Consider the following 8,249-nt stretch of genomic DNA (forward strand, 5'->3'; position numbering starts at 1 on the left):
GACACATGAACACGTATGTTTATTGTGGCACTATTCACAATAGCAAAGACTTGGAACCAACCCAAATGTCCAACAACGATAGACTGGATTAAGAAAATGTGGCACATATATGCCACGGAATAGCAGCCATAAAAAATGATGAGTTCATGTCCTTTGTAGGGACATGGATGAAACTGGAAAACATCATTCTCAGTAAATTATTGCAAGGACAAAAAACCAAACACCGCATGTTCTCACTCATAGGTGGGAATTGAACAATGAGAACTCATGGACACAGGAAGGGGAACATCACACTCCGGGGACTGTTGTGGGTTGGGGGGAGGGGGGAGGGACAGCATTAGGAGATATACCTAATGCTAAATGACGAGTTAATGGGTGCAGCAAACCAACACGGCACATGGATACATATGTAACAAACCTGCACATTGTGCACATGTACCCTAAAACCTAAAGTATAATAATAATAAATAAATAAATAAATAAATGCTTATGCTTATGGATAATTTTTGAACAATAGATTAGTGATTTATGGACTTGCCAGGAACTAGATGAAGTTTGTATACATAGAACTTTGACATATTTTATTGAGGAATATACAAAATTAAGAAGTTGGCAGAGAGAAGCATACATGAGTGAAGACACGACAACAAGAAAGATATATGAGAAATAGGCTGGGTGTGGTGGCTCACATCTGTAATCCCAGCACTTTGGGAGACCGAGGTGGGCAGATCACCTGAAGTCAGGAGTTTGAGACCAGCCTGACCAACATGGAGAAACCCTGTCTCTACTAAAAATACAAAAATTAGCTGGGCATGGTGGCTCATGCCTGTAATCCCAGCTACTCGGGAGGCTGAGGCAGGAGAATCACTTGAACCTGGGAGGCAGAGGTTGCAGTGAGCTGAGATCATACCATTGCACTCCAGTCTGGGCAACAAGAGTGAAACTCCATCTCAAAAAAAAGGAAAAAAAAGAAAGAAAGATGTAAGAGAAATAGATAAAGAAATGGATAGCTTCAAGAAAAGGGTATTTGAAGAATTATGTGGACAACACTGAGTAACTGGGTCTTTCTCTTTATTAAGGGCATGCAAAAATGAACTTAATAAATGTAAGTTAAGGTTATGCATATTAGATTCAAAGAGACAGGTTACAGTACCCTTAATAGCTCCAAACACTTAATAGCAGTAGATAACCTTGGGCAGATTTCTTCATTCATCTGACCTTCAGTTTTCTCATATGAAGAATACAGATAATAAGAGTAATTACCTCATGAGGTGGTTGGGAGGATTAAATGAACTCAGCTTTGCACTCTGATGCACAGTAAATGTCCAACAAATGTAAGTTTCTTTTGTTGTTTGAAGTCAAGGACATTTAAATATTGGAGTAGATCATCAAAAAAGTAGATTTTTCCCTTCCTCCCTTGAGACCACTGGGACTGTGACAGGATCACCCCTGTATGTAAATGATATTTTTCTTCAGATGATCCATTTATGTATATTTCTAGCCCACAATCCTAGAAGTAAAGTATAAATAAGGAACAGCTGTTCCAAAAATCCTTTTTACTCTGTCAGTGCTGGCTTGCTCTCTCCAGGAAGGGAATTTTTGCTATTCAAATTCCGTGTTTGTCACTCTGCAGTGAGTTGAAATCAGAGTCTGGCTGCTGATGGGGCTATACCGTGGTTTCCAATAGGGAGCCAACGCCTGAGGTGTATGTTGCCCACTCCTGTCTTGAAGTGAAGCCTGGAGAAAGGCCAAGTCTGTATCTCTTTGATATTTTCTCCAAAGCCAAGTGTAGCTATTCTGCACATGCAGGTAGAAGAGCCGGGGAATGAACGTTCTCCAGGAGCAGCTACCACTAGTAACTATCTGGAAATTGAGGATAAATTTGTTAGCTGTTTAATCCCTTGAATGAGGAAATTCTCTTTTATAATGTTTTCCCACAGGAATCAGTCCCAGTCACCCACATGGCAACTAACCCTTCATTGGCTGCCCTTTCTTGTCTCACTACCCCCCAACCACACACCCTCCCTTGTTTTGGGGATTACCTCTCAAATAAATTGCTTGCATTAAAAATCCTTGTTTCAGAATCTGCTTTTGGGGGAACGAAACTGAGACAGGGTGTCAGTATCTAGCTTTCATGTTTTGTTTTGTTTTGTTTTTGAGACGGAGTCTCGCTCTGTTGCCCAGGCTGGAGTGCAGTGGCATGATCTTGGCTCACTGCAAGCTCCGCCTCCTGGGTTCATGCCACTCTCCTGCCTCAGCCTCCCGAGTAGCTGGGACTACAGGCATCCACCACCACATCTAGCTAATTTTTTGTATTTTTAGTAGAGACGGAGTTTCACCATGTTAGCCAGGATGGTCTTGATCTCCTGACCTTGTGATCTGCCTGCCTCAGCCTCCCAAAGTGCTGGGATTACAGGCGTGAGCCACTGCACCTGGCCTGTCTTTCATATTTTAAGGGCAATAAACATCACAGTGGAGATTACACGAGATTTGAGGCGACCGGGAAAGATAGAATTTATGGGGAAATAAGAAAGTTGAATGTCCATTTTAAGTACAAACATATCATTGAATGCTAAGTGCCAGGCACTGGGCTAAACTCTGGAGATATAAGCAATAGATCTTGTCTTGTAAAGACTCATATTCTTCTAGTAAAGAAAAACAGCAATTCATTCATTATCAAACTCCAAGGTGATCTGTAACTTAATAAAGTTGAGTGCAAAGTGCTTTGGGAATACAGACAAGAGAGGACCTCAGAAGGCTGATAGAGGTGTATTTCAGATTCACAAAATAAGTGATATTTGTGCTACAGGATGAGCATGACTTTGGGGGAAATGGGGTGAGGAGAGCATTCTAGGCAGGGAAAACAACTTGCATAGAGGTTTGAAAATATTTGGAATGTTTGGTTGGACAGTTGGAAGGAAGTTCATTTGGGGTGGAGAAGGGGCAGAAGATAAAGCTGAGAAAGAGGTCAGAGCCTGACTGTAAGAACTCTTGCCTCCAAAACTGTAGAACAGATGAGAGGAATAAGAAGAGCTTGATGCATCAGAAAAAGGAAGTGCAGTGCCTCGCTTTCTTTTTCCTTTTCTTTTCTTTTTTTTGAGACTCACTCTGTCTGTCTCCCAGGCTGGAGTGCAGTGGTGTGATCTTGGTCACTGCAGCCTCCACCTCCCAGGTTCAAGTGATCCTCCTGCCTCAGCCTCCCGAGTAACCAAGACTACAGGTGTCCACCACTACATCCAGCTAATTTTTGTATCTTTAGTAGAGAAGGGGTTTCACCATGTTGGCTAGCCTCGTTTCAAACTCCTGACCTCAGGTGAGCTGCCCACCTCGGCCTCCCAAAGTGCTGGGATTACAGGTGTGAGCCACTGCTCCTGGTCATGCTTTCTTTTCTAAGTGTCTCCAGGAGGAGAAAAGGAAGAAGAAAAGAGACTCATAAGTGAGGCTGCATATTTTCAGCTACCATTCATGGGTCATTATTACGTCTTATACACTATGTGAAACTGTTTACAAACGCAGTCCCATTTAACCCTCACGTTAAGCCTGTGAGGTAGGACTATTGTTAGGCTCTTTTATTGATGAGAACATTAAAACTTAGAGGCCGCCTAGAAAATGTTAAGGTTTGGAGCTCACGTTTGCCTGATTACAAAGCTCCTCAACCACTAAAGTATACTACTTTTCTTTTGGAAGAAGCAAATGTGGAGTGAACAGAAACTGCTGTGGTCATACTGCTTGGGTTGGGGATGGCAATATGTGGAGGCCAGTGGAGGGAGAGGCCCACTTGCTGACTTCTGCTTATTCAGGAACAACTGAATTTAGAAGAAACCACAAGGAGCAGTCATCATGTTGAAAGTCCTTTGTTTTTTGGTGAAATCTACAGAAGGTATTTTAAATATGGGAAGTTTTTGTTTTTGCTTTTGTTTCAATTAAATTTATTCTTAGCCACTACTAAATGATCCAACAGAGGAAGAGAGAATAAAAAGTTGCTTAAGCCACAGCAATAGCAATGCTGGTTCCATACAGTGAACAGGTTTCAGCCTGTTATTCATTAGTTCCTCTTGGAACCTCCATACAGCACCACTATAATTCCATAGCACTTCAAACTTCCCTTTTGCAATAGCCTTAAATAACGAAAATCCTAGTTTTCCTGCTATGCTCCCAGTATATTTGAACTATTTATTTGTTTTGAAGTTTAATATTTGTCTTCAGGACCTAATTACTTGAATGGAAAAGTTTGTCATTAAATTAACTGTTAACACTTGAGGAGAAAGTTGGGCCTAATTGGTATTACTTTTTAATTTTTTTCTATAAACACCATTCTTAAATCCAGATAAGTGAAAAGTATAATTGGTCTTATCCTTTGATAAATAAGCAATGAAACTCCAGACATATAAATGCTTTTGAGAATTTTAAGCAGCTTGCATTTTTATGCCACACTGGAGTAGAACAGGGAGGGAGCAGAGGCAATCTGGGAAATGAGATGAAACTTTTTAAACACGTGACCAAAGCGTTAACGTAAAAAGCTCTATAAATTCCGGAATAATCAATTATTAAACTTCTTCTAGGCTACTAATCTTATTCATAACAGAAATCTAATATAGTCAGCATAAAAACATTTTAAATTTTCAAATAAAACATTTCTGTAATAGATTTTAAAATACTTACATCTTTAGCTGCTACTAAAAGCTGCCATCCCAGAGTTATAGGAAGATCAGAGAATATGGAGATCGGATGTTTTAAGAAGAGATTGTTTCAGGTGGTATCTTATAAGAAACATTTAAGTCATTTGCCTGTCAGCTACTTGACCCAAGTCTTCCTTCTAGAACTGGAGCCATGCCTACTCTATAGCACAGACTTTAAATGGTCTCTGAGAAACAACCTGAAAAGTTAACTTGCTGCTCCTGGTGATGGCTGATGGCAATTCCTCTTTAGGCTGAAGAGGGAAAAAAATCTGATGCACTCATCTGAAAACTTTATTTGCTATGGGAATTTGCTTTGGCGAATGCAACTTTTAAGACCTGTTGGTTCACTCAAAGGTCAAGGAACATTTATGTAAGGGATCTTCAATAACATTCTTTCAGCTTGGCAAGCAGCAGATGCCCTGGTGCCAACTTTTTTCCCCTCATTTGAGTATTAAATTTGTGTATGGCTTCATTTGACTTCCCACCAAATAGTGAAATTGTTTTCAAAATATGCAGATAACATTGTGTGAACTTAGAGACATTTATTTTACTTTTATTTCCTTTTTTAATGATTTTCTTTCTTGGTTTATCAAAAGCACTGCTTTTGAAATATTGACCATGACCAAAGCCACTGTGAAAAAATTTTAACCTGACAGGTCATTTGCATTAATGATGCTCCCTAAAGGGATGTGTTTATCTGCATTTTCCAAAGTGTGTTCTTCAAACTTTTAATTCTGAATATTGGTTATTAGGATGGTAATAGGTGTCATTCAATGAGAATGTTCTGTGGTTAAATAAGTTTAGGTAATTCTAGGAATGTGGTGATCAGAATACAGCTCCCTTTCTTCTACTTCAATTTGAAGTGACTACACTCTCCTAAGCTAGGTATCTCTGGAGTCTGTGGGCCCTGGGGTGTGGTTGAGGCCTTACGCACTGTGGGATCCTTTTGGTGATAACTGGTATGGGGCTTCCTTGGATTATGGAGTGAAAACCCGGGGCAATTAATCCTGGGAAAATCTTGAAGACATGCCCACCTTGATTCCAGGTGAGTGTGCTAGGTCCCACCTTACTAAGTGTCCAGAGACCAGGAGACAGTGGATTGGCTAATTTCCCTCTACCTTGTCATTCAGAGTAGGAGATTGCAGAAGTATTTTGCAGTGCCTGGTACCCCGCCTTTTCATCACAGGTCCCATATCCTAACAACCCTTTGCCTCCAGTGTCCTTTATGCTATCTCATCAATAAAATCTAAGAGTGTCCAGCTACCCCCAAGACAAGAAGCAGTTAAGCCATCAGAAAATGTGCCATGGTAATAAAGAAACAGAAGTACTGGGGAGAAAACAGATGAAAACTTCAATTAAATTGTGTACTTAGGGAGACCAAAGTGCTGCACAGAACACACTTCCTGTCATAAAAACATGACTTGAGTCCCAGTGTGGTGGCTCACGCCTGTAACTCCAGCACTTTCGGAGGGTGAGGCAGGCGGATTACGAGGTCAGGAGTACAAGACCAGCCTGACCAACATGGTGAAACCCCGTCTCTACTAAAAATACAAAAATTAGCCGGGCGTGGTGGCACGTGCCTGTAATCCCAGCTACTCAGGAGGCTGAGGTGGAGGTTGAAGTGAGCTGAGATCGTGCCACTGCACTCCAGCCTGGGCAACAGAGCGAGACTCCATCTCAAAACAAAACAACAACAAAAAAACTAAAAACATGACTTAAAAATTAATATATTCAGCACATGAAGTAATGGTCCCTGCTGAGACCCAAGTTAGTGGTCCCAAAGACCAAGTGCAAGAAATAATGTCAAACATAGAGCCAAAAGCTATATGGAAATTATAAGAGAAAGGATAACAGATTGAAGGGTAAATCCAGGAAATTAAATATCTGGGCAATAAGTGAGGAGAAAAGAGAGCAGATACAGTAGAAGCAATAGATAAACAAATTCCAGGGAAACATTTCTCAGGCTGAACCTAGTCATGAGTCTGCATATTCAAAGTATTCACAGGGGTCCAGGCTAGACTGCTGAGAAAAGATAGTCATCCAGTTATTTGTAGGTAAAATTCTTAAAATCAAATAGATAAAGAAAAACTTGTTATAAACTTCCAGAAAGAGAGATTACATTATCTACTGAGAAAAAATGAATCATAATGCCCCTGGAATACCCATCTGTAAACATAAGAAACTAAAACATGATAGAATGACATCATAGAAAAAGGATAGCAACTCAAGAATTCCATATCCAGTCAGGATATTAGTCATCTCAATAAAGATAGTCAAGTATAGGTAACAACTCAAAGTGTGAGTCATCCAAGCAACCCCTCTGAGAAAAATACTTGAGACAGTCGAGACAAAATATAACTGAACCAAAAATAAGAACTCAAGCCAAAGAAAAGATAGAGTGAATAGAAAAAAAAATGATGAGCCTTGCCATACATACATATTAATTCATTCAATCAACAAATATTTATTGAATGCCTAATATATGCCAAACTTAGTTGTTGACAATGGGGATACTGCAGTGGACAGATAGACAATAGTTGAATCTTCACGAATGACTGCAAAATGTCTGCACATCAGCAACAGAATGTGAGAATTGCTGAAACACAGGAAACACATTATTATAAATATTTAAATAAATGCTAAAATATTTCAGCAAAACCTAAGTGAAAGGTGTAGGGAAGACTGAATTCATTCTAGAAGCCTCATGTGGTAGGAGAGGGAAATGACAGGCATTGGAATTTGGGGATGTGGAACTGAGTGTTCCAAAAGAGCCCTTTTTCTATTGGAGGAGAGTGGAAAAGTAGTTGTTTTAATTGCAGATGTCAACTGTGATGGGCAGAAATCTAAAGATGGCCCAACTCCTCTTGCCCTAATCCTCAAGACAAGAAACTGTGATTATGATAGGATATCATGCCCATGATTATGTTATCTTAGATGGCAAAGGCATTTTGCAGATGTAAGTAAGGTTACTAATCAGTAGGCTTAGAATTAATCAAAAGGGGGATTATCAGAGGAGGCCTAATATAGTTACATGAGTATTTTAGAAGTGGAGAGCTTTCTCTGGCTGGTGGCAGATGAGAAAGTCAGATAGATTCAAAGCACAAGAAGGATTTGATGCATCACTCATGGCTTTAAAGACATATGCAAGAACTGGTGAGTGGCCTCCATTTGCTTAGAGCATGTCTGGCCAACAGCCAGCAAAAAAATGAAGACCTCAGTTCTGCAAATGCAAAGAACTAAACTCTCCCAACAATCTGAATGAGCTTGGAAGTAAATTCTCCCAGGCCCTCCAGATAGGAGCCCAGCATGGCTGACACCTTGATTTTGGGGCTGTGAGACCCTAACACAGAGATTCCAGCTGACCTCACCCAGACCTCTGACATACAGAACTGTGAGCTAATAAATGGGTATTATTTTATATTGCTGAATTTGTGGTAATTTGTTAAGTATCAATAGAAAACTTATATATCTGCTTGACATATGGAAAAATGCTCAACATCACTAAGTATCAGGAAAATGCAAATTAAAACCACAATGTGATACCACCTCATCCCTGCAAGAATGGCCATA

Source organism: Symphalangus syndactylus, chromosome 10 (assembly GCF_028878055.3).
Source record: "Symphalangus syndactylus isolate Jambi chromosome 10, NHGRI_mSymSyn1-v2.1_pri, whole genome shotgun sequence".
Taxonomy (NCBI): Eukaryota; Metazoa; Chordata; class Mammalia; order Primates; family Hylobatidae; genus Symphalangus; species Symphalangus syndactylus.